The sequence below is a fragment of the Cebus imitator genome, unplaced genomic scaffold (assembly GCF_001604975.1).
Source record: "Cebus imitator isolate Cc_AM_T3 unplaced genomic scaffold, Cebus_imitator-1.0 Scaffold56, whole genome shotgun sequence".
In the NCBI taxonomy this organism is placed as follows: domain Eukaryota; kingdom Metazoa; phylum Chordata; class Mammalia; order Primates; family Cebidae; genus Cebus; species Cebus imitator.
In genome coordinates this window covers 4,233,459-4,259,448 of record NW_016107371.1, presented here as the reverse complement: position 1 = coordinate 4,259,448, position 25,990 = coordinate 4,233,459, and the positions used below count along the sequence as shown (strand labels likewise).

The 25,990-nt window shown below is 35.7% G+C and overlaps 1 long non-coding RNA gene across 1 annotated transcript; it reads left to right on the top strand.

Moving 5' to 3' along the window:
* The first annotated feature begins 18,581 nt into the window (after positions 1-18,581).
* LOC108304632 lies at positions 18,582-24,575 on the top strand. Its single transcript, XR_001825334.2, has 2 exons — positions 18,582-18,673; positions 23,673-24,575. It is a non-coding gene; the product is annotated as an uncharacterized LOC108304632 (long non-coding RNA).
* The last annotated feature ends 1,415 nt before the right edge of the window (positions 24,576-25,990 follow it).

Sequence of the window (25,990 nt, the reverse complement as noted above, 5' to 3'; positions counted from 1 at the left end):
GGGACATGGATGAATCTGGAAACAATCATTCTCAGCAAACTGACACAAGAACAGAAAATCAAACACCACATGTTATCATTCATAGGTGGGTGTTGAACAATAAGAACACATGGACACAGGGAGGGGAGCATCATACACTGGGGTCTGTTGGTGGGGCAAGGGAGGGACAGCAGGGGGGCGAGGAGGGGGTCAAGGAGGGATAACATGGGGAGAAATGCCAGATGTAGGCATTGGGGGGAATGGAGGCAGCAAACCACATTGCCATGTTTGTACCTATGCAACAATCCTGCGTGATCTGCACATGAACCCCAGAACCTAAAGTACAATTTAAAAAAAAAAGAGTTTAAAATGCTCTCTTTAGACTTAATAGCTCTATTTAGCATAAATCCTCAATAAGCTCACTTCTCACATGATGAGGAAGAACCGTTCTATCACTTCCATCTGAGTAAGTCATTCAGCAGGACACTCAATTGAGGCCTTGGGAGCATATTTGAATTTTACTAGCATCTCCTACAGAGGGCATCAAAAGTGGGAAATTGATGTTAATAAATCTCTCCTTATGCCTCTGTCAGAGGGATGAAAATATAACAAGCTAGTTTTATTTCTAAAGGATTTAAAATTATCATTCCCTATTTCTAAAGTGTCACGAAAGTGCTGTTTGAATTAAATTCAACTCTCAAACAGTAATTTACCGACCAGAGAATAATCTACTAGGAAACAAGATTTTCAAAGTAAGGAAACACAAAGGTAAATATGCAGCATCATCATTTATTCCTATGCTTGACCCTCTAAAATTAGGATTGGGTTAGATCTCTTATGAAACCCTTCCAATCTTTTAATGGCTCATCCCTGGTTCCTCTCTGCCAACAGTCTGGGTTCTTAATACAAAGATTGTACATTTAGTAAACTAGATTACAATGACAGCCTCAAACTCATCTCTTTGGAAGGGAACCTGAAAGATAATAATATTTCATATTAGTCACTGGGTGTCACCATTCCAAGTTCATTATTTTTGTTTTATGAGGAATCAAACTCATATAGTCTAATGTGGGGGAACTTAACACATGTTGAGTTTCTCTTCTTGTCTGAGAGGCAACCCTGGCAAATGACTATAGCCTAGAATATGTCTGGATGCAGAGTTGCAGCACAGGACTCAGTGTCTGGGAAGACACAGAGTGGGAAATGCAAAATGAATTGAAAAAAGTGGAACGCCATTAAAAAAAAAAATCAAAGAGTCACCAGTATCTGTAACTTCACTTTTGAGTCTAAACACTGATGTCGACTTTTATAACTCCTTAGCAGAAATGCAACTCAATCATTATTCCTGGCAGAAAAGTAATTAATGCTCATTCAGAGAGGGACCCAGATCCTGGCTGGCCTCAGAAACTCTGGAGAATCTCCCTTTTATTTTTCCTTTAAAATATTTTTTCTGTACTCATCACGAAAAGAATCTAGATTCACTTTCATTTTCAAACTAAATACATGCTACACCATATGATACGATTTAACAAAAATCAATATTGTGAAACATAATTACAAATATTCATGTCCTGGCTATTTAGTCTCTTTTATTATTAATAAACTGGGATCTTGGCATTGTTTGATTTGGCAAAAAAGCAAATGCGATTGATCCCTTAAAATCCCCTGATTTGAGAGCTGGCTAACAATGTATGAAATTTCAGGTGAGGACATTAATATTCAAAATGTGTATAAACCCTAGAACACATTGGGAAGAAATAAGCTATGTCAAAACTAATAAAATTACCTTGTGCAATATAAATGTTTTCTTGACTGGTAAAAACACCTTTTAAGAGAATTTATTGTGAAATGATTAAAACATATTTCTAACTTTTTATATTATGTATATGTTGAATACCAGTCTCACTGATAAATGAATACATAGAATGCCAGTGCCACTTATAAAAAATCTTGTATTTGTCAATGAAATTTGTTAATACAAAAAATGTCTATATTTTACTTGATATGCTTTATGGGAAGAAAGTAGCAATAAATTCTGCAGTCAATGTAAGCTTTGTTCTGAAAGGAAAGCAGTTGTAATAACATAATAAGAGATATGTTTCTAAATTATTGTTACTATTTTTTTTTTTGAGAGGAAGTCTTGCTCTGCTGCCCAGGCTGGAGTGCAGTACGGCATGATCTCAGCTCACTGCAATCTCTGCCTCCTGGGTTCAAGCAATTCTCCTGCCTCAGCCTCCTGAGTAGCTGGAATTACAGACACACAACAGCATGCCCGGCTAAGTTTTATATTTTTAGTAGAGGCAGGGTTTCACTATGTTAGTCAGTCTGGTCCCAAACTCCTGGGCCCGTGATCCACCTGCACTGGCCTCCAAAAGTGTTGGAATTACAGGCATGAGTCATCACAACTGGCCCTAAGTTAATTTTTATATGGAAAAATATTTACAGTAATAGTTACAGAATAAGGTACTTCAAAGATGTTTGGAAACATTTCTGCAAGGCTACAATATTATAACTAATCTATGAATGTCTTTCCTTTTTGTGTTAGAATAATATGGCAAAATGACAAGCTAAGAATAGGGTTGACTTGCATGTGAAATTGGACCGGCGGGAAATGAGGATAGGATTTCTAAAAATCCAGTAATACAGCTCAAAGAAATATATTTCAGGCAAATCTCTATTGTCCATTTTTAATATATCCACCTTTATACATTCATTATGGGTTTTCATTTCAAATTTCCTGATAGTACCTATTGTATTTGCTTAATCTCTTACATTAATAGAAAAACTAGTTTATTAACCATTTTATTAATCATGCCTTATATTTACATACTTACTTTGCTGGCACTTCTCATTCTTTGTCTATTCTTACTTAGATTATGAAACTATAAATTATTTAAAAAAATTTTTTTTTTCAAAATTTCAGGGGACCCTAAAAGCCATCCAAACACTTCAGTTTCCAGAAGAGAAAACAAAAGTGCTTTGCCCCAGTTTTACACAAATCAGCTGCAGCCAGGAACCCTTCAAAGCCCAAACACCTAAGGTCCTCCAGCTGTTAGGCTGTATATTACTTAGGGGCCCGGAATATAATTCATATGTCTTGGTCTTACATGACTTTGTAGAGCATGAGCTCATTAAGTTATGAAGAAGGAAGGAAAAAAGAGCGGGAGGAAGGAAGGGAGGAAGGAATGAAGGAGGGAGAAGGGGAGGTAGGTAGGGAGGGAAGAAGAAGGATGGACTGCTACAATATAGTTTAAAATATGACACCAAAAGACATCTAATATATTACAGGAAACTGTTGAGCTGAGGTCAGGATGGGGTAAATGAACCATTTTCCACTTCATTCCAAGTCAGATATTCCACTAAGTCTTCATTGTTTACTTGAATTGCACACACACACTTAATTATATGCATGTGCACATGTGTTGTTTTTAAGGAAGAGCAGATATAGGATTTAGGAAATATTTTGGAAACAGGAAAGAATAAGAGTATATTTTGTAATCAAACAATTAAAAATCAATGCTCTAATAACTTTTTATAAACTATAGAAAATTATAAAAACAAAAATATAGAGCAATGGAATTTGAATTACAAAGATCTAAGATTAAATATGTTTATATAATAAAATCATTCATTTTTTATAACCACCATGTAAATCTATCCTTGTCCAGTTATTGTCTTATTGACCCTCTATGTTTGGTTTTTGTCAACTGTATTATTGATTTTCTCTAAATATTCAATTTGTAAGATCTACAAACAGGCAGTCAAAACAGCACATGTATTGTGGCAAAAAAATGAACACCAAAATTTATGAATATCAATAATCTGTATTTCAGTATATTTTATACTCAGTGCAGGGCCCTAGAATCATGCTGCCTGAGTTCAAATATTGACTCCTTCACCCACCAACCATATGACATTGGGCAAGTTACTGAATGTTCCTCAGTTTCTTCATCTGTAGAAGAAAAATGATAACAGTACCCATTCTCCATGATTGTTATAGTTATAAAGATCAAATAAATTATGACAGATACAGCACTTTGAATATTTCCTGCCACATGACCTGCTATCAATATGTGTTAAAAGTCAATGTTGTGATACAATTATACTATAATGGTTGTTTGAATAAAGTAGTTTAAATTTATCATGAATTCAAGTTAAAGTAATGGTGCTTTACTTAGATTATGAAACTATAGATTATTTTAAGAATTATTTTTGTTTTCAAAACTTCAGGGGACTTTAGAAGCCATCCAAACACTTCAGTTTCCAAAAGAGAAAATGAAAGTGCTTTGCCCCAGTTTCACACAAATCAGCTGCAGCCAGGAAACCTTCAAAGCCCAAACACCTAAGGTCCTCCAGCTGTTAGGCTGTATATTACTTACGGGCCCGGAATATAATTCATATGCCTTGGTCTTACATGTATTTGTAGAGCACCAGCTCATTAAATGGTGAAGAAGGAAGGAATTTGGTTAGGTGCCTTAAATGAACATGAGTAATTGTCTTAAAGAAGGCTGATCATATTAGTTTTTTTGTCTATTAAAAATACAAAGTGAAAAATAATAAATTTTCATTCAAACTTACCATGTAATTTCTCTCTGTTGAGCCAAAAATTGCTTTTTCATTAAAGACATGGCCTTGAATCTCATAATTTGCTTGGCATTTGAACTTTTCTTTGCCTAAGTTAGAAAAGGAAGTCATAAAATTGGGCGTTTACCTTCAACAAGTACATTCATTATAATCTAGTTGAGCTGTGTTTCAAAAAGTCTTTCTAAGAAATAACAGATTTTAATGATCTGTTTATACTGAAAACACCAGGTAAAGCTAGAGTAAATATATTTATTTGAACAAAGGGCAATATACCAATACTGCCATTTCTCTTGACCTTTTGAATTTTATTCTAAAACATCTCCCTAAATCTTCTCTTTGGTTGTCTTATATGTCTCCATTAACTACTAACATGGGGAAAGGTGGAGTAGTATTATGGTAGCCGGCTCTGTTGGTGTCCCCATTTGCTCTGAGGAGCCAGAGAGTTACTGCATCCCCCAGTCCACACTCTACAGGGCAACCAATGGCCAGTGACTGAGTAGTGAGGGGCACAAAAATTCAGCTCCTTGTGTAAAGGGCCAGCAAACTCTATGGGGCAACTCGCACTGCAACTCAGCCCTGCTCCCTTTGGGCTCAGGCTGAGTCTAGATTTCTACAGAAACCACCTCCTTGTTGGACTTCCCCTTTTCTGTTTTGCTTCCCTCATTCCCATACAGATTTCTCCCAATGGTATAACTTAATTCTCTAGCACATGAGTCCAATTCTCAGGTTATTTCTCTAGGACGGTGGTCCCCAGCTTTTCTGGCACCAGTGACCAGTTTTGTGGAAGACAACTTTTCCATGGACCTGGGGGTCGGGGGATGGTTTCAGGATGATTCAAGTACATTACATTTACTATGCACTTTATTTTTATTATTACACTGTAATATATAATGAAATAATTATAGAACTCACCATAATATAGAATCAGTGGGAGCCCTGAGCTTGTTTTCCTGTAACTAGACAGTCCTAACTGGGGGTAATGGGAGACAGTGACAGATAATTAGGCATTAGATTCTCAAGGAGTGTGCAACCTAGATCCCTCACATGCACAGTTCACAATGAGGTTAACCCTCCTGTGAGAATCTAATGTCAGAGCTCAAGCAGTAATGCCAGCAATGGGGAGCAGCTGTAAAAACAGATGAAACTTTGCTCTTTCACCAGCTGCTCACCTCCTACTATGTGGCCCAGTTTTTAAAAGGCCACTGTCCATGCCCTGGGGATTGGAGGCCGTGCTCTAGAAAACCCTCCTAAGATAAGTACATAAAGATTGAGCAACACATTGAGTCAAATATCCAGCACTGGATAAAGAAAATATGGCATATATATGCCATGGAATATTATGTAGCCATAAAAAAGATGAGTTCATGTCCTTTGCAGGGATATGGATGAAGCTGGAAAACATCATTCTCAGCAAACTAACACAGGAACAGAAAACCAAACACTGCGTGTTCTCACTCATAAGTGGGAGTTGAACAATGAGAACACATGGACATAGGGAGAGGAATATCACACGTTGGGGACTGTTAGGGGTTGGGAGCAAGGGGAGGGATAGCATTAGAACAAATACCTATGTGGGGCTTAAAACCTAGATGATGTGTTGATGTGTGCAGCAAACCACCATGGCACATGTATACCTATGTAACAAACCTGTACATTCTGCCCATGTATCCCAGAACTTAAAGTATAATAAAACACACACACACACACACAAACACACACACACACACACACACACAGAGAGAGAGAGAGAGAGAGATATCCAGCACTGCCAATTAAGAGTGAGACTTTAGAAAAATTGTTTAACAGTATAAGCCTCCGTGTTCTCATCTGTAAAATGGTAATAATGACACTTCATCTCCAGTACAGAATTGTTGAGATTCAAAATGTAAATGAAGATACTTAAGATGGATGTATTATTACAAATGTGAACACTTTTATTTAGCACTTCTGGAATGCTTTTTTCTTTAAAACATAAACTATTTCTTGATGAAAAAAAGTGCACCCACTTCCACTCAAAATTACGTTTTCTGTTTTTTAATACATTGTTGAATCTGATTTTTTCTCCTCTAATGAAATTGTGGTTGCTCCAAAGCTGAATTGCCCCAAAGCTGAATAGAGGAGAATTTAAATCACACATATTTTAAAAACTATCACTAAGCTACTGAAAGCTGGAGCCAGAACCTTCCTCACAACTCACAGAAGATGCAAAAGAACCAGCCCACTAACACAATCATAATTCCCTCCCACCTACCATCTTCTAGACACAGAGAGAGTTCTCTGGGGAACGAGCCAGGCGAGTGAGTGCCGAGTTTAGCCGAGAAGTTTTTTCTTGCCGTCTTTTCTCTCCTCCTCTTTAATGGTACATTATCTCCCACAAAAAGCAAGTGAAGTAGAAAATTCTAGAAGGTGGTACTGTGCCTTGGTCCTTGTCTGGATGTTTGTATTTCTGGGTCGTCACTCCATTAGAAGGGAGTTGAGCATGGAGAGAGAGCGATCTGAGAAAGTGACATATGCTCCCTGTCTGGGTAGTCCTAAAAGTAGGAGAGATGCTGATCGCCTTGCCACAGGAGGAGAGGGAACTGCAATGCAGTGTAGGAAGGTAGAAGGCCTCTGCTGCATGTAGAGGGGCCCAGAGCGCAATAGGAGTTGTCCTCTCACCCTTGTGGGAGTAGACCACATGGAATTGCTGGCAGGGACCAAAAGGAGAAAATGGCTGCCTTCTTTTAGAGGGAGTTTTCAGTGATTGAAGGGGCTGGATGATCTAAAGAAATTATACATTGCATTAGCCATAAGCAGAACCTCAGGGAGGCAGAGCCAGGCAGAGGAAACCTCCATACCAATGACGTAGGTTTCAGTGACCAGCTGTGTAAAAGCTGGGCCCAAAAAAACACTTTGTGGACCAGTTGGGGGAGGAGGTGGAGAAACAGTAAAACAGAACTGCCCCCTCCAGAATCCTATCCTCTAATGACAAACCTGATCAGCATGGGGGAGAAGATAACACTGAATTGGACAGGAAATGTATAAAGTAGACTGGACTACATTGTAATAACCGAGAATGACCAGAAAGTTAGGAAATCTGTCCAAGAATTCATTAAAAACACAGGAAAGGGCAATTCCACAGAGTACAAATGAAAGCAATCAGGAAAAGGAAGCAAATCATTTTATACCCTACTGAGTTCAAACTCCTCAGTCAACTAGCTACACATCAGTAGGTAATTTGACCTGAAAATTATCCAAACTGAGTAAGACTGCAAAAATATTAAAACCAAAGCACATGGATTGGTACTAAAGAATCTCAATGCAGTAAGGGAATCTACCGAGAAGCTAAGAGCATGGGTTTTGGTGTTAGACCAAATTGAGTTGTAATCCCAGTTCTCCACTTACCAGCTGAGTGACCCTCCGCAAGTTCCTCAGACTCACCAAGCTGTGGTTTGCTGATCTGAGATTGGAAACTATCTGTAACTTTGTTGTAAAAATTAAATGAAATAACAAATGTAATGTGTAATGTGCAGCTTGTGGTAAACATTGAAATCATAGCTACTATGATTTATTTACTATTATTTGTAGATCTAAAATAAAGTTATAGGTGTTTTTTAAATTTTCAAACTAGATTATGCAACATTTAATTCTTCAGTGGCTGGCACTGCACAAAAGCTAGCATGAAAACACAGAAATGAGGTTATTAATAGAGAATGGGACCTTTTATAAATTAATAAGAGATAATTTCCCAAATTGAATTTTATTGGCAAAATAGCTTGTCCCTTACCCCCTTTCCAAATATATCAAGTGTTACATTCTGTATTTTGGTGAGGGGCTTCAGTTGTACCACCTTGTGTATTATTTATTTATTAAATTAGGACTGCCCATGTTTGTCTACAATGACATAGAATAAACAACCTGCTTATTAGTTTTCCCCTAAGCTTCTGATAATCGCACCCCCCCCCCCCTTTTGATTTGCCCAATTGTCGGTATTTTTCCTCCTCTCTTTCTGGCCAATTATCTGCTCAGTAATGGATCCCTTTAACCCAAACAGCAGGTTTGTGTGTTCTGCGTTCCAAAGAGGCAAGCTGACCAACCAGAATTCACCAACATCTGGCACCCAAAGGCTGCACTCTGACTCCATCCTCTGTTGATGTGAGGGGATTTTTGTTTGGTTTGATTTTCATAATAAACGTAGTTTAAAAAAAATAAGATTTCCCTTCTGAAGACAGTTTTGCATATTGTGCTAGCTCAGGGTGTGGAGAGAAAGACATAAATTATTTCCTAAAACATATTCTTTAGAAGAAAGGCTACAGCTGTCCTTGCCTACAGAGTGGATCTGGCACACTTCACAGCTCTGAAATGCTCACCGGGTTCTGGCCCTGCAGGAGTCATCAGAGAGTAGGGCTGCCCCTTCTAGCTGGCCTGACAAGGGTAGTGAGGGCTGAAATTCAGCCTGTGTGTACCTCTCCATACCTTTACCCTTGCAAGGCTGTGTCTGCTCAGAGGGGTAGCTTTAAAGGGCTGAATGGGGGTGACCTTGATAATTGTACTAAATTAGGTATAAAATTACAGACTGCTGAGTATGAAGGTATGTTCAGCGACCCTCCTGTGACCCTTGAAGGAAAAATAAGTATAGAAATAAGCAGGATTTTGAAGATGTAGCATAACAGGTGGAAGAAAAATCTGGAAAAGAGGCTTCAAAGAAAGAGCTGCATATGGCTCTGTGAAACATCCCACCCTGTGCCATCAAATAAACCAAGCCTTTAAAAATGATTTTTATAATATCTATTAAAAATCTGATATACATGAAAATGTTTCTGCTATCATTGGCATGTTATATTCCTTTTTGACAGAGTATGGCACCTGCCACGTAGTGACAATATTTATTTCTGAGTCAACATAATTGGTCACTCAGTTTTCTGAAGTTCTCAATATGGAGACAACAGAGAAAGCTGAGTTTATTATTATTAATACTTCAGCTTAACTGGCATAGGAGCAGGATGATGTGGACAAATGTAGATAAACGCTGTTTCTTAAGAAAGACATATTTACAGAAGAGATGAATTTGCAAGCAAAAAAGGCAATGTTTATCGATAAGAAAATAAGAAAGACTGAGTGACTTATTATCTAGAAGAATTTCAACTTGAAAAGTGATTTAGACAAAAGTATGAATTTCTCTGCCATAGACAACATGTATGATAGAGGGGAAAACATAGTAAATAAGCGTTTCCTTAGAAAAAAAAATAGTAGAAAAGAAATTTTGAAACAAGTCATTTGTATTTATGCACTTAAATTTCAATGCATAGGATACAGTAAATAAAGAAATATAAGCTACTATCTTTAAGAAGGTGAAAATATGTTCTTCATTCTAATGATGATATAATTAGAAGAAATTTCTCATTCAATACCTCTTCTTCTGATATAAGAAGTCAGGCCTAGGTAAACTCTCTGAAGTTAGCTATTCAGTCTTTCTCACATTTGTATTTTTCCTTGTATTTTACAACAGTAAATATATATTTCACATTTATTGGAGAAAATTAGATCCATGATACAGAAGGTAGTACAGAGAGTGATAAATAGCTCTTGGAAGAAGATAAAGGACAAAGAAGCACAAGCTAAGTTACATTATCATTCTTAGAGGTATCAGTGCAGCAGATTGCATTTTCTGAAAATGGCCACAGAAATACGTCCAGTTTCACATGATCCTTCTCACATGCCCTTCCAGAACCTTACAATCCTCTCAGCAAATAATTGGATTCTATCTCTGTTCCCCTCATAATTGAGAGGTTCTTTGTAGGTATTTTAATGATAAAATGTAGCAGAAGTGATCCTGAGTGACTTCCAAGGCTAAGTTATGAAAAGCAACGTAGCTTTCACTTGGCTCTTTTTCTTGGATGTTCACCATTGGAGCCCAGTCACCATATTGCAAGGAAGCCCAGACCACATGGAGAGGTCATATGCAAATATTCCAGGCAAGAGCCACAGCTGAAATCTTATACAATGACTAGTGTCAACCACTAGACGTGTAAGTGAGTAAGCCTTAGAAATTACCCACCCTTCAAACTGCCCAAGGTGTTGACAAATGGAGCAGAGGTAAGATACTGTCACAGACTCCTACAAAGATTGCAGGTTTGTGAGCTAAACAACCTGCAATGTTCTAAGTGAGTTTGTTACACAGCAATAAATAAGACACCCATAAGAAGTATTTGGCTAAGCAGGAGAGTAATGATATTTCCTAATACAGATTATAATACTTGGACTATTTAAAAACAGAGTTTAGGATACAGAAAACTTGTATTTTGGACAAGCCATTGTTTTAGCACAATGCTTAACTCATAGTAGGGATGTAAACAACTTAATTTACTTGGAAATCACATTCTGATAAAGCAAGGCATCTGAACTTGCTCTGCTATACTCTCAAACAGAAGAGTAAAGAGTCACTATGAATACAAAAGATGTACTTTATCTTAGCATGCAATGGCATTGTTTCTCCTTCCATTTGGTGGTATTACTCTATGGTTCTTTATGTGCAATTAACAAGTTTCTATACCAAGTACTTTGAGTTGGGCTGTCACACTAATGCTACTTTAACCCATGGCTACATGGGTAAGGTGTGAGTCAGTCTGGCTAAGAAGAGTGCTGCATCCCCCCATAGGACAATAATTGGCTCGAGATGGGCAAGTCACCTAGGCAGAGCTAACCAGCCTCTGACTTGGAAAAAGAGGGTCTCTCTCTCTCTTCTCTCTCCTTTCTTCTCCCCTCCCAATCCCCCTCCTTTCCTCCCCTCTTCTCTTCTCTTCTCTCTCTCTCTTTCTCTCTCTCTCTTTTTCATTATAAGCTGTAAGAGTACTAGGAGCCATCTTCCAAACCACCTGAGAAAGCCTGATTGAAAATGGAGCCTGGGTAGGGAAGTGGAGCCAGGCTGTGAAAAGAGAGAATGAGCTTTTGATGCTGACATCAGAGCCAAACGTGTCTGACACTAACCTCGCCCCTCTTCTTTCCAGTTAGGGAGCCAAATATTCCCTTTATTTGTTAAGGTTTTGGTTACTTATCACCAACAAGTTCTAATTGGTATTGATGGAGACTATACAACCAATGAGAATCACTTTGAGAAGTACCCGTGATAGAAACATGAAGAGACTGTTACCATGATGTTTTCTTAAAGGTCAAAATGCTCAGAAAAATACTGGGTTAAGTTTCATAGTTCAGATCTAACTATAGCAATAGTTCCACAGCCAGCATTTATTTAGAGGAAGATAATTTAATAATGATAGAAAATTCTAAATTAAAGAAATTCTAACTATAAAATCACAAATACAAATAATCTCAGTATTAGAGAAATGAAAAGTGTCCCCCGCAAATCTGATTCTGTTCCCTGATAATACATTAGTTACCTTCTGTTTTGCAATGACACAATGGTTTCATTTCCTCTAAACTCCTAGCTATCAAAAATTGCATTGCAAAAATAATTGTTTTAGGGAAAATAGAAGAGGTTAGGCCCTAGATAGTGACAGATTCATCATAACAAACTTTTTTCCTTGCAGATATTTCAATGATAAGTGGATTATCTAGCTAGAAGTATATTTTGTACTAAAAGCTAAAATAACAAACTAGTTGATCAAAAATGACAAAACAAACCCAAACACTGAGAAAATCCAAAAGAGCATTGACCAATATGAAAGTGTTTCTAGATCACTAAAATACGTTTCAACATAGGTCTCAACTGTAAGTAACATAATGAAGTATTAACTAAGAAGTGGCCAAAGCAGCTAGATTTTTGTTTGAGTAAAGGAATAGATTCTTTCCTATGTGAATACTGCATCATCTACAAAGAATAATGCAAACCATTTTTCCTAAATAATTATGATATTATGATTCATTGAGTTATAAAATAGAGGAAAGCTCTTAAAAATGGACATTTGTTTTCAGTTCTAGCCTGATTCATTAGGGCTATCTCTGACTAACTTGGACTTTAAATGATAGCTATAAAAGATGGAATAAAGAGGCATGTACACAGTCAGAAAAAATGCATTCCAAAAACGTTGTGTGAGCAACTAAAGATTGTCTCAGGAAATTATAAAACCAGAAGTAGACTTTCAAAAATGCTTATGCTTATGTTAGTAATAATTGTGCAATGCTAACAACAGAAATGGCCTTTTTACATACAGCTGGAGCAAGAAGAACAAGAAGGAATTGGTGAACCTCATGCAACAGACAATGTAAAGTCAACCAATGAGAGAAAATGAATGCATTTCCATTTGTCTCCTGTTTTCCATCAAAGAGAATGATTTTTAAACTGGGAAAGGTAAAACAAACGTGGTTGAAGGAACTGAAACCTAAGATAGGTAAACAGCCAAGTGCTGAGATGCTATAAAAAGGAGTTCCAGTTTCTTCCCAGAAAGATTTGTTCTCACAGCACTACAGGAAGTTTCAGCTGAGGGCATGGAACAGCACAAGTAACCTCTGTGCAACCCCCAATGGAAGGGGCATGAGGAAGCTCAAAACACTTAAATGTTGTTAAAAAAAAAATTAAAGGGATAAAATTAGACAGTGGGAAGCTCTATTTTAACACATTTAAAAATTCTAGGATTTATTATTAAATTGGTTTTAAAAAACATTTAGAGACTGGTGTGGTGTCTCATGCCTGTAATCCTGCTACTTTGGGAGGCTGAGGCACTTTTAGCAGAGGATGCTTAAGTGGAGGAGTTCCAGATCAGCCTGGGCAACAGAGTGAGATCCTGTCTCTATAAAACAAACAAACAAACAAACAAAATAGCTAGATGTGGTGGCACATGCCTATAGTCTTAGCTACTCAAGAGGTTGAGGCAAGAGGATTGCTGTAGCCCAGGAGGTTGAGTTTATAGTGAGCTGTGATTTTGCCACTGCACAACATCCCGGATGACAGAGCGAGACCCTGTCTCAAAATAAATAGATTAAATATAATAAAACATTGAGAAAAGAAAGCCATGATCATTAAGAGTCAACAGAGGTTCACTAATGGAATTTCTATTAGCACATAAATATTGCAGAAAAAGGATAACAGTGTATTTCACTTCTTCCACTTTCTGTGTGACTGTGTACACAAATCCAACAGACCCAGTTGTAGTAGACAGCCACATAATGTGATAACTTTGAAAAAACTTGTATATGGGAATGGAAGATGATGATTCAAAGAAAAGATTCTGGAGCTAGACTGTCTGCTTTTGCCATATACTGTCTGATTTTGGGCAAATCGCCTAAGTTCTCTGTACCTTTTAATATAAAAAAGAAAATAATAATAGGATCTACATCATGGGTTTATTGGGAAGATTAGATGAATCTTCCAATAAAGAACTTAGAATAATGTCTGGCACAAAGTTAGGAGAATAAATGTTAACTTTTATTATCAATGTTAACATGTCTCAAATTAGGACAAAGTGGAGAAACAAACTTTAGGAAATGACAAAGATGTATACAGATGTTCCCCAATTTATTATGTGGTTCTGATAAATTCATCATAAATCAAAAATATCCTAAATCAACTTACAGTGGTTTTATCTGAACCATCGTAAGTCTAGGAGCATGCTGAATGTGTATTGCTCTCATACCATTTTAAAGTTGAAAAATCATAAGTTAAACCATCTGTATTTTCATGGATTGAATGAACAGAAAGAAATACATAGTACTGATTAATGAATTACTATCAACACCATTTATTCATTTATTTAAATAAATGTTAACTCAGTTCCTTGTATGTACCAAGCCCTAAAGTGGGCACTAGGGACACAGAGATGGAAAAATAAAAGAACTTAGTGTCATGACAAAGAGGTCCTGCTCCTTTCAATGTTTTAATCACCGACTTATATGCAATGTATGGCACACTTTGAGTACTCCAGATAGAACAAAGCTAGAAGGAAATATAAATATGTGAGAGGGTAAGTGAAAAGAGAAAAATATTTTGATAAATGGAACAAATTACCTAAATTAAAATGATATACTTCAAGAGATTAAGCTAAATACTATTTATGTTTACAAATATAATTTTATTTTAGAATAATATATTCTTATATTGACAGGTCATAAATTGAAAAAGCAAAAATAAAAAATGAAATATCATCTTTAATCCTACCTTAACCTTACAGTCTTTATAGCATATGTATAGAGCTGAATATCTTCATAATACATACACATATGTATACATGCTTCATGTACAATTAACACACATACATGTGAATATATATTTAAATGAAATTGAATTATAGGCCGAGTGTGGTGGCTCACGCCTGTAATCCCAGCACTTTGGGAGGCAGAGGTGGGCAGATCACGAGGTCAAGAGATCGAGACCATCCTGGTCAACATGGTGAATTCCCATCTCTACTAAAAAGACAAAAAAATTAGCCCGGCGTGGTGGCACGTGCCTGTGGTCCCAGCTACTCTGGAGGCTGAGGCGGAAGGATCACTTGAACCCAGGAGGCGGAGATTGCAGTGAGCCGAGATTGGGCCACTACACTCCAGCCTGGTGACAGAGCAAGACTCTGTCTCAAAAAAAAAAAAAAAGAAAAGAAAAGAAATTGAATTACAATGTTAATCTAGTTTGTAACATGCTTATTTAATCTAAAAATGAGTATAGGTTCATGTCATTAAATATCCATCAACATAGCATTTAGTACTACCTACCATAAATTCAATTATACTCACAAACAGCATTAGGTATGACCGAGACTGACTTCTGCATAACACATCTATTTCCTTTTCTTCCTGGGCACACAGCTAGACTACATTTCCTTGCAGCTAGGTGCAGCTCTGTGACTAAGTTATAGCTGGTGGAAAATGAATGAAACAGATGGGGGTGTCCTATGTGTGATTTTCCATGCTCTTTCCTCTTTTACCTTGGAGTAATTTTGAAAATCACAAGTTAAAAATGAGAAGACTACAAGACTGAAAGATCCTGAGACCTGAATCATCAGTTAGAGAATTTTACATGAATAAAAAATAAAATTCTTTCATCTTCCCATCATTGTATATTTTTTTGGTTGTTTCAAACAGCAACTAGTGTTACTTTAAGTAATAAAGAATTACTGTACCACCACTTAACTTTTCATATTGAAAAATTAGGCCTTATACCTTTTAAAATGTTACCAACTTGTAACAGCTGTTAAATTGTTTATTCCATTTGAATTCTTTGCATTAGAAAAGATGAATTAGGGATGGGTGGCATGTCATAACTGGCTAACAGTTTCAACATGACAAAAGATCCAAGGGATTTAGTTAATTAATGGTGAAACATAAACCAAAACCTTGATAAACATGCAAGTGGCATGGTTTACTGGTGCTTAGGACAAGGGACAAAATACGCTCATGGAGGTGTTCAGTGGTCAGACCAGACCTGGACTTCAGATCCCGACAGCCCCCTTTAGAACTGAGATGAGTGAACTACAGCTCTCAGTGAAAAGGACTGGGAATTTCTTCTGGAATATAGATACCAAAAAGAGATGGGGGTGGCATGACAATAACATGAATGAGAATGACACAAATAGGCACTTTCCTTGGGGTTGGTATACTAATAATTACCCCAACATGAAAACCAGCTATGTTACTTTTATTTGGGGCATTATGATTTAAAACTGAAAAAAAAAAAAAAAAAAAAAATACCCAGAAAGCACAGCTTATTGAATGGATTTATATCACCCTCTAAATGTTTTCAGTTTGCATGGGTCCCTCTATCCAATACATCAAAACACACACACAAAAATGCATGCACACACACACGTGCACACACACACAATCACACCTATTATCATTTATTGGAAGAAGTTGATGTTTTAAGGGCAAAGGCTAATAACAAAAGCTAATTTTATTAAGTGCTTCGTGTGTTCCTGGCCCCATTCTCATTGCTTTATATGTATGAAATGATTCACAGCAATTTTCCACAATTCTTTAAGGTACAGTTTATTATCATCTCTATCGCATAGATGAGAAAACAAGCCCAAAGAGAGGTAAGTGATCTGCCTGGCATCACACAGCTAGTGGGTGGCACAGCTGGGATTTAAATCAAGCAGTCTGGCACAAGAGACCATGTAGTTAAATCACAACTTTAAGACTGAGAATTGAAAGCACAGAAGTAAACTAACAAAAGAAATAACATATTTTCAGGGAAAAAAGTGGGGGCAATTGCTAAGGAGATCTCAAAATTTTGCAAAGTGAATTTTCATATTAAGCATTTCAATAGGTATATTGACTTACTTGTAGGAATAAATTTTTTTAAATAAAACATGTATATTTATTTATCTTTAGTTAGAGCAATATGCTATAAGTCTAGAAGCTAGAAATATTTTCCTACTACTTGGACTTATTTTTTCGACTATGCAACAAATAAATGCATTGTAATAACAAGATTACTTTCTGTAAAATGGGGTTATGTGTGTTTACTTTCCTCATTTAATATTATAACTTTATATAGTTTTATTTTCAGTTTTCAAATTAAATCTATAAAATTAGTCTGTCACTTAAGTAAAATAAAAATCTGTGTCCATACATTCCTTATCTGCTGTGACATCTTTCATCCAATTATCTATCTTAGAAGCATTGCCTTGGAGTTGCAGTGCAGAATGACCTTTGAATCCTGACACTAGTACTGATAGTCTGACAGTGCCCTGCTGTTGGCCTTTAATCTCTACTCCTTCCCATATCCAAAGTGAAAATAATTTCTTCAAAGCTCTTGTTCCCTTTCAATTTTTCCTAGGTATCAACTTATATATATTCTATTGTTTCCTTTACCCAAAGTTCTAACATTGGTTTAAGGTTCTAGCTAAGAATCACATTCCCCTAGTCTTTTTCCCTCTGTACATCTTACTTATTCTCCTGTGTATCCATGCCATGGCTCTTTCTTCTTTACAAAAATTCAAATTAAAATGTACCTTTCTGGAAAGTCTTTCTGGAAAGATTTACTTTTATAATTCCTGATAGCCATTGTATTAGTCTGTTCTCATGCTGCTAACAAAGACATACCCAAGACTGGGTAATTTATAAAGGAAAGAGGTTTAATGGACTCACAGTTCATCATGGCTGTGGAGGCTTCACAATCATGGTGGAAGGCAAAGGAGAAGCAAAGTCATGCTGCAAAACATCAGCCTAGAGGGCTTTTGCAGGGAAATTCCCATTTATAAAACCGTCAGATTTCATGAGACTTATTCATTAACAAGAAAACAGTATGTGGGGAAACTGCCCCCATGATTTAATTATCTCTACTTGGCCCCACCCCTTGACGCATTATTGCAATTCAAGGTGAGATTTGGGTGGGGACACAGCCATATACTATCAGCCATGACCCTGTCTTGTTACCTCAACATGGATTACATATTTTTGTTTGTATTGATCAAGTTTTATTGTCACAATGTCATTGTGATGATAATTGTGGATGGACCAAGGAGACTCAAATGTTGGTGAGTGGTCCACCTCTTTCAAGTAAGACTCAATAAAACCCAGAGACAAATATAGAGTGAGGTGGAAGTGGGATGCAAATTCCACAACATTTCAGAGCAACACATATCATTGAAGTTGGAATTAATTTGTTTTCTCATGGGACTTGGAAATTATCATATTCTCCCTTATGGTATAATTGGATTATAAAAAATTATTTATCTGCACATAGATTTCCACAAGGTAGTTGCTCATTAGTTATTAATATTTTAATTGTTTTATTATCAACATTTAAAATAAACAATCTATCATGTTGTAGTTACATATTTTTAAGAAAATAGTGGTTTCTGATGCAGATTCTAATACCAAGAATTTTCTATGAAAGTAACCAATTTTTTAAATAATCAGGACCAATAAGTGCTTAATAATAATATGTGATATAATCAATTATAAAAATAATAATACAAACCAAGAACTAGAGGAATCTTAATTGATCATTTCCTTAATAAGCCCGTCATGGCATGTGAATCAATTATTTACAAATAAAAGCATGCATTTGTTGTCTTTTGCAGCAACATGGATGGAAACAGATAAAGGAACTAACAGGAACAGAAAACCAAATGCTGCATGTTCTCACTTCTAAGTGGGAGCTAAACATTGAGTACATATGGACACAAAGAAGAAAATGACAGACACTGAAGTCTACTTGATGGTGCAGAGTGGGAGGAGGGTGGGCACTGAAAAACTACCTGTCATGTACTATGCTTATTATGTGGGTGATGAAATAATCTGTACACCAAACCCCTGTGACATGAAAATTACCCATATAACAAACCTGCACATGTATCTCTGAACCCAGAATAAAAATTAAAACAACGACAATAACAACAACAACAAAAAGATGCATTTGAAATTAGATCCAGAAAATGTGGTATATATACACAATAAAATACTATTCAGCCTTAAAAAACCAAGGAGATCCTGTCATTTGTGACAATATGGATAAACCTGTAGGACTTTATGTTAAGTGAAATAAGCCAGGCACTGAAAAATAAGTATCACGTGATCTCACTTATAAGTGGAATCTAAAAAAACTTGATCTCATAGAAGTAGAGAATAGAATGGTGGCTACCTAAGTCTGGGGGTAGAAGCCTTGGGTTTAGGAGAGATTGGGCAAAGGTTACACAATTTCAGTTAAACAGGAGGAGTAAGTTCAAGTGATCTATTGAACATCCTGGTGACTACAGTTAATGACAACATGCTACGTATTTAAAAATTGTTAAGAGAGTAATCTTAAGAGTTTTCACCACAAAAAATAAACATTTGAAGTGATGTATATGTTAATTAGCTTGATGTGGCCATTCCACAGTGTATGCCTATTTCAAAACATCCTGTTATACATCATAAATTACAGTTTTAATTATTCCTGAAATATTTTTAAAAACAAAAACCATACATTTAGCTTTGCTTTTATTTTTAAACAGGATAACTATTTATTTAAATATATACTTTTCTAAAATATAAGTCAGCATTTTAGAAAATAAAAATGATTTAACTTATATTTTACTTATTAGAGTGACACATCTTTTTAAACACTATATTTTTTCTTAATAAACCCTTGTCCTATCTTTCAAAATTACATTCATAAAATATATATGATTCAAGTTATTAACTATTTACCTGTGCTCCAAAAATCACAATTTTTATCACTAATTCCAGCCTGCTGCTATGGAGGTTACAAATTAAGAACCAGAACCTCTGATGACTGGAAGTCATTTTATATGAAAGCAGCAGTGTCAACAAATTATTGTTTCCTTTCTAATTTTTAATCTTTTATAAGATTTACAATAAATATGAAGAGATTATTTCAGAAGATTATACTGGTTATTTAAGTACCTGAAAAAAACAAAAAAAAATTCATTTCTTCTCAATGTTTGAATAGAAATACCTAATATACGTAAGATAGAAAACACGCAGACACACAAAATATTCTTTTCAGCCCCCTCTCTTCTTCCAGTAGTAGGTCTCTTATAAAATAATGATCAAATGTCAACACATAAGGATACTAACTTCATGACAATGCTTCAGGAAATATAGTATCATAACTCCTTGATATAGGTATTATTTTTGAAATTATAAAAATGAAATCAAGGCCCATTATTAATGTTATAAAGATGATATATGATTAGTTACAATAAGAAACAATAGCTGCTTTTTTCTTATTTCTTTAACAGAGAAAAGAAAACGCCTGAACTTCTTTTGGTTAATCAAGACTGCAGTTATTATGTAAAAGGCTGACGAAGATTTTCTAGTGAGATTTTGAAGATGGGGAACATTACTTGGTTTGTCATTCTCCAGTCCAGGTATGTGGGATGGCCTTTCTGTTCCAGTGCCTCCTTTTTAAAGCACAACTTGATGTTCCCTGAGAGACTCTAGTTCAGCTATTTTAAAATATAGATGGCTATACTGTACGTGTAAAATTTGGGGTACCTGACATCAATCAAAGACGTGGTTAAGCTGTTTATACTTGAGAGTTACCAATCTGGAAAATGACTTCAAGTATCTTCAAAGAAATGAACTCCAGATTCATATGAAAGAATAATTGAATACTAATAGAATGTATCTTGTTAGGGTTAACCAAAATGTGGGCATTTTACAGCAAACTGTTGCCCAGGAAACACCACTTAACACATTTAGGTAAGTAACAAAATTACAATCCGTCTTTGGTGCCCAGAGCAGTATTAAGGATCAATAGAAGATTCTCAATGGCTACTTTAGATTGATGAATGTCAATACTGTATTCAGTGACCCAAGGTGAGAGCTTTGGAGAAACTGGTGTGAGGAACAATATATTGGAGAGTTTGGCATAAAATATGAACAATTAAAAGCTCTTTGAACCTTTTTTCCTTATCAAAAGACCTCCCGACCTGAGAGGAATCAACAGAAAGGAGAAAAGTGTTCAAGTATGTTTTCTCCAGGTCTGACAATGTTTAAGGCTCTTGGAGTTACAGCAAGAAAAGGCAATGGATCAAGAATCATTAAATATTTCATTTTTGAAGAGGTACATGATATCTCTACATCTGTGAGAAAGAAGTAATTGATATGTCTGGCTCTTTGATTACAAGTGTAGGAGAGGTTTAAGTTTTAGGATACGGTGGCAACTGATGAGAAAAATGCCAACTTAGAGGTGGTAAATAGTTTAATTCCATCCAATTACAAAGAAAAGAGGAAGGAGAAGGGGGGTGATGAAGGAATCCATCCATCATGCACAATACAAATAAAGGCCTGTCACTCATTTTCCTAATGTTGAAAAAAGAATTATTTAGTAATTTTTGACACCAAGGAAACCATTTGTAATAGCCTTTCTCACTTTTCAATTGATCCTTAAATTTTAAAGAAAGAAAAAGCCTCATTCAATTGTTTCTATTATGTCAGTTCATCATTTATGAATCCATGTCAGTGTCTTAGTTTTTTCAGCGAAATAGCTAATTCATATCATATTTGTAGTCATCACTTCATAGTGAATCACTGCTGTTTGATTTAGCCTGTCATCTGACACAGAACATCTCAAAACCATTTGCATCACTCTTCTTGCTCTGATCTGCACATATGGTAATAATTAGGAATGCGATACCTTACATTTATTTAAAATACTCAGTAAATTTGGAATATAGTCGGGAAAACAGCATAACTCATGTTTCACAAGAAACAATTGTGTTAAACTATATGAACTAAGTTACAACTATTAATTATATATAGATAAAACACCAATGATTTCAGAGCATAGATATAAAATATAATTTTTATGAAAACAAATTTACAATTGATATATTTATAACTATCTTGTATAGAATGTTCAAAATACAAACTAAATGCATACTGTAGCATATTGTGTTTTATATCAAAATTTTTCTTTTCACAACAGAATACCCAGGAGACATTTCCTTTCCCTAAATATACCTGCAATTTTCAAGTCCTTTTAATTCACACCTTTAAATGAAAGGGTTGAGTATACAAGGTCAGTGAAATTGTTATTTATGGTTGAAATGTTTTTGCTACATCTATTTTAAGAAGGGTCATTTTTCATTTCATTTTTAAAATTGGTTTAAACTGTTTTGCTGACTATACAAAATTACTCAATGTGCACGTAGCAGTTTCCTCCATTTACAAGCCTAGGTAGCCTAGGAATTATTAAAGATTTTATAATTAAGATGATTACATTAAGATTACATAATTTGATTGTTCTTATATTTATGGTAATCGTCACTTTCTTAATTATTTTACTATTACTATAAAAATATTTTCCTCTTAAATGTGTTTCTTACATCTTTATTTGTTTTGGTTTATTTCTGAGGAAAATATACAATGTCAATATTTAAATTGTTCACTAATAGACAGACTTTTGCATGTCAATGCCAATATTTTATGTTGAAATGACCTGTAGTTATGTAGATCCTTGTTTTGTAACTGAAACAAATATCTCCAAAGAATATCACTGCTTACAGATTCATTTTCCCTAGGAAATGTACCACCCAACTTAGTTGGTATTTTTAAAATTATTATTATTTTCCCATTGAAGTTCTGCTGAATTCAAAATTAATAAAAACTACTTATTTGTGAATATTTTTATATATTCAAATGCATATTTTCAATTCTGGTCAATATTAGCCACCCTATTCTCTAAGCTAAGAAAGCACATCAGCCTTGTCATGCAGACCAGCATAAACTGCAGATTCGTGAGCATCTGACTGCGGGAAGAACGAATTGCTGAAGCTAAACTAGACTATTAGGAAGACTTTCAGCGCTAGCCAGTGTTCTATTCCAGGAGTTAGGGAATTAACATACAATATATTTCAAAATTTAAAAAAAAGACCTTAAAATCAAAGCAAGATTTATTAATTCTATTGGGAAATTACAAGAATTCTGGAAGTGAAAGTTCCTGTATTTGTGATTTTTTGAACTGCACACTTTGTGAAATGACTCCCACTACTGACCTTTTTCTAAGTCAAAGGAGATTTCAACGTGTAACTATTTACAAGTTAAAATGAGAAGGAAACACGTCTCTAAAAAACAAGAGTTTATCATAAGATTGAGGAAAATAGTCAAAACAATGACTACTGAGAAATTATTATGATTATTATATTGTTATTATTTTTGCCCAAGGTCTCTAGGCATTTGAAGAAGAAAGATTAAACAAAAACAAACATTTCATTTGTAGGTAGACTCAAAAAATAACTGACTAACCTTGACCTCCATCAGCACACAAAATCCTACATAGCCAATGACAGACTTCATTGTTTAAAGACTACTTGGGAATGATTAAGAAAAAGATGATGTAATCTAATATGTGATAAAGAGAGATATAATATTCTCTACTGGAAGGCATTCCTATCATGTCATATCAAAGTCTAGCAAAACGTTGAAAGTTAGAAATGTTATCAAGCATTAGCAGGCATTTAAGAACGTCTCTTGAATATTTCTAACATAAAAAAGTATTTCATGTGATGTAAATGAATGGTAATTTTCTGACTTTAAAAGAGAGCTGTGCCAGTACATTTCAGCGTTCTGGACCCAATTCTGCAAACATGGAGACGCTTTCAATTTGCTCTGCCTGCCTTCCCGCCTTAGATGGCTGCGATTGCAGCGAAATTAATCCATTTAAAAATCTGCGGCTTAAACTTAAGGATTTTCAGTTTTTTTCCCCCTTCTCTCTTTTTTTTTTTTCTTAGAATATCAATAAGTTCCAATTGAAGAGCGGATTCTTTTGCAATTCAGGCATGTGCCGGCGATAACGGGCGAGTTGGCATGAAGAGAGGCAGAGATGGATTAATTATGCAGAGAACATGGAAATTCTGCTTATCATCGGCTAGCAAAGGAGCCCGGCTCACATAATCAGCAAACGAAGGGAGAGGAAAAAATAACAATGCAATGGCACCTTCCAGCCCATCATCAGGATTTTTTCTACCCCCTTGTAATTAAAAAATAACATACACTTATAGCCCTATCTCCTGTGCAGGCAAGGAGTGGATGTCCACAAAATAATTGCACTGGGATATTAGAGCTGGTGACACGGGCTGTCCATTCCGGCTTGCTCTCCTGCTCACCCTCTTTCTCTTTTGGCCTCTCAAGGTACTTTGCTTCTGAAACCAGTCCAAATCAGAGGGATGTCTCAGGTGACATTCTAGCTCGGTTTCCAAAAATCCCAAATTGGTACCTTATCATGATCCAAGCAAACATACATACATATATGATAAATATTTGGAGGGCGGACTCTAGGGGAAGCTTTGGAACTGATCACCTGTGGACTATCTGGTCAGTTTCATTTTTGATGAAACATGTCCAAATAGCCTTCATTTTGCAAAGTGACTGGATTAAAATGGTGGCTGTGCAATGACTGTGCTATCTTCTCAAATCATTTAACTTATTTACAACTTTTTGTTTCTATTACCTTTGCCAACTCATTTTATAAATGTAAGTTAATGATTGCAATGTTTGTTCCTCAAAATCAGAATTAACAGTTCTCTATTGTCATTGTAAAATCTGATGGCTCAATGCTTTGTATTTCTCTAAATGCCAGAAGACTACAATAAACCTAGTTTATTGCTTTGAATAAAATAAAATTTAATCTTACATTTGTATCCATTGATTTCTAATTCTGAAAATTAAAATGTAAACACATATGTTAAATAATTATACTCCTAATTGAATGCCATGAAAGTAGGTTTTGCTGTTTTAATTGTCACTCAAATAATTTGACCTAATTACATACATAAGCCCGAAGAAGCTCTCTGGCCATGAGAGAGGCCATTTCTTACTGAAGAGTTACTGGTGAGCCAGAGAAACAGAAAGATAAATATAAACCTGGAAAGACAAAAATTATGCAACACATGAAGGAAAGATGTTGTTCCAAAGTGCAGTAAACTGAATTAGAAAGCTGGCAGACTCTAGAAATGTAATTTATTCATAGAGTTCCACCAAAGCAGGGAACCAGTGTGGGGCGCAGTTTACACGCTTGTGGGAATGTTTTAAGTGACAGTGACAATAATAGAGTGATTTTTAAAAACTAATTATTTCCATGTCTATGCATATGGACACACACACTCTAGTACATATGAGTATTATCAAAAACAAGCACTGAGTAAAGGATCAAGTAACTGTTTAGAGATATTTGTGATTAGGGACTTTGTTAGTTTCAGAGAACGGAGAGAAAATAAAATCAGAGAAAAAAAATACTCAAATGGGGGTCAGGATAAGGGTGAAGAAAGGGAGAGAAAAGAAAGAAAATCCCACTAAAGGGGACAAGAGAATAAAAATATGAGGAAGAGAACAATGTAACTGTGACAGTAAAAATTATAATTTTATGTCTAGTGATTGTGTAAATGTATACATGTAAGACATTATATATATATATATATATATATATATATACACACACACACACACACACACACCCAGAGAAAATAATTCAAATCTATATGCCTACACCAAGAGTTTCCGAATGCATAAGGAAACCAGATTTCTCAGAGCAGAATATGATTTACTAGGAATTTTGGAGCACAAACACAAGAAATAGGGGAATACAGCTGGGATGATTTGGCCACCCATTGCTAATTAATTTCTACTACCTTCCTACCATTTAGTCCCCCCAAAAATATATTTAGCATCTCTTTGACCTAGCTTCTTAAATGCACTCCTACTATAATGAAACTTACCCTTTGAAGCTCCTAGATAGAAGATACTAAGGGTCTGGGTAGTGTGGCTCATGCCTATAATGCCAGCACTTTGGGAGGATGAGGCAGGAGGATCACTTGAAACCAGAAGTTCCAGACCAGCCTAGGCAACATAGCAAGACCTGTTTCTACAAAAAATAAAATAAAAAAAAAAATTAGCCAGGGGCAGTGGCATGTCTCTGTAGTCTGAGCTACTTGGGAGCCTGAGGCAAAAGGATTGCTTGAGCCAAGAAGTTCAAGGTTGGAGTAAGTTACGATTCCACCACTGCACTCCAGCCTAGGCAACAGAGCAAGACCCCATGTCAAAAAATATATGT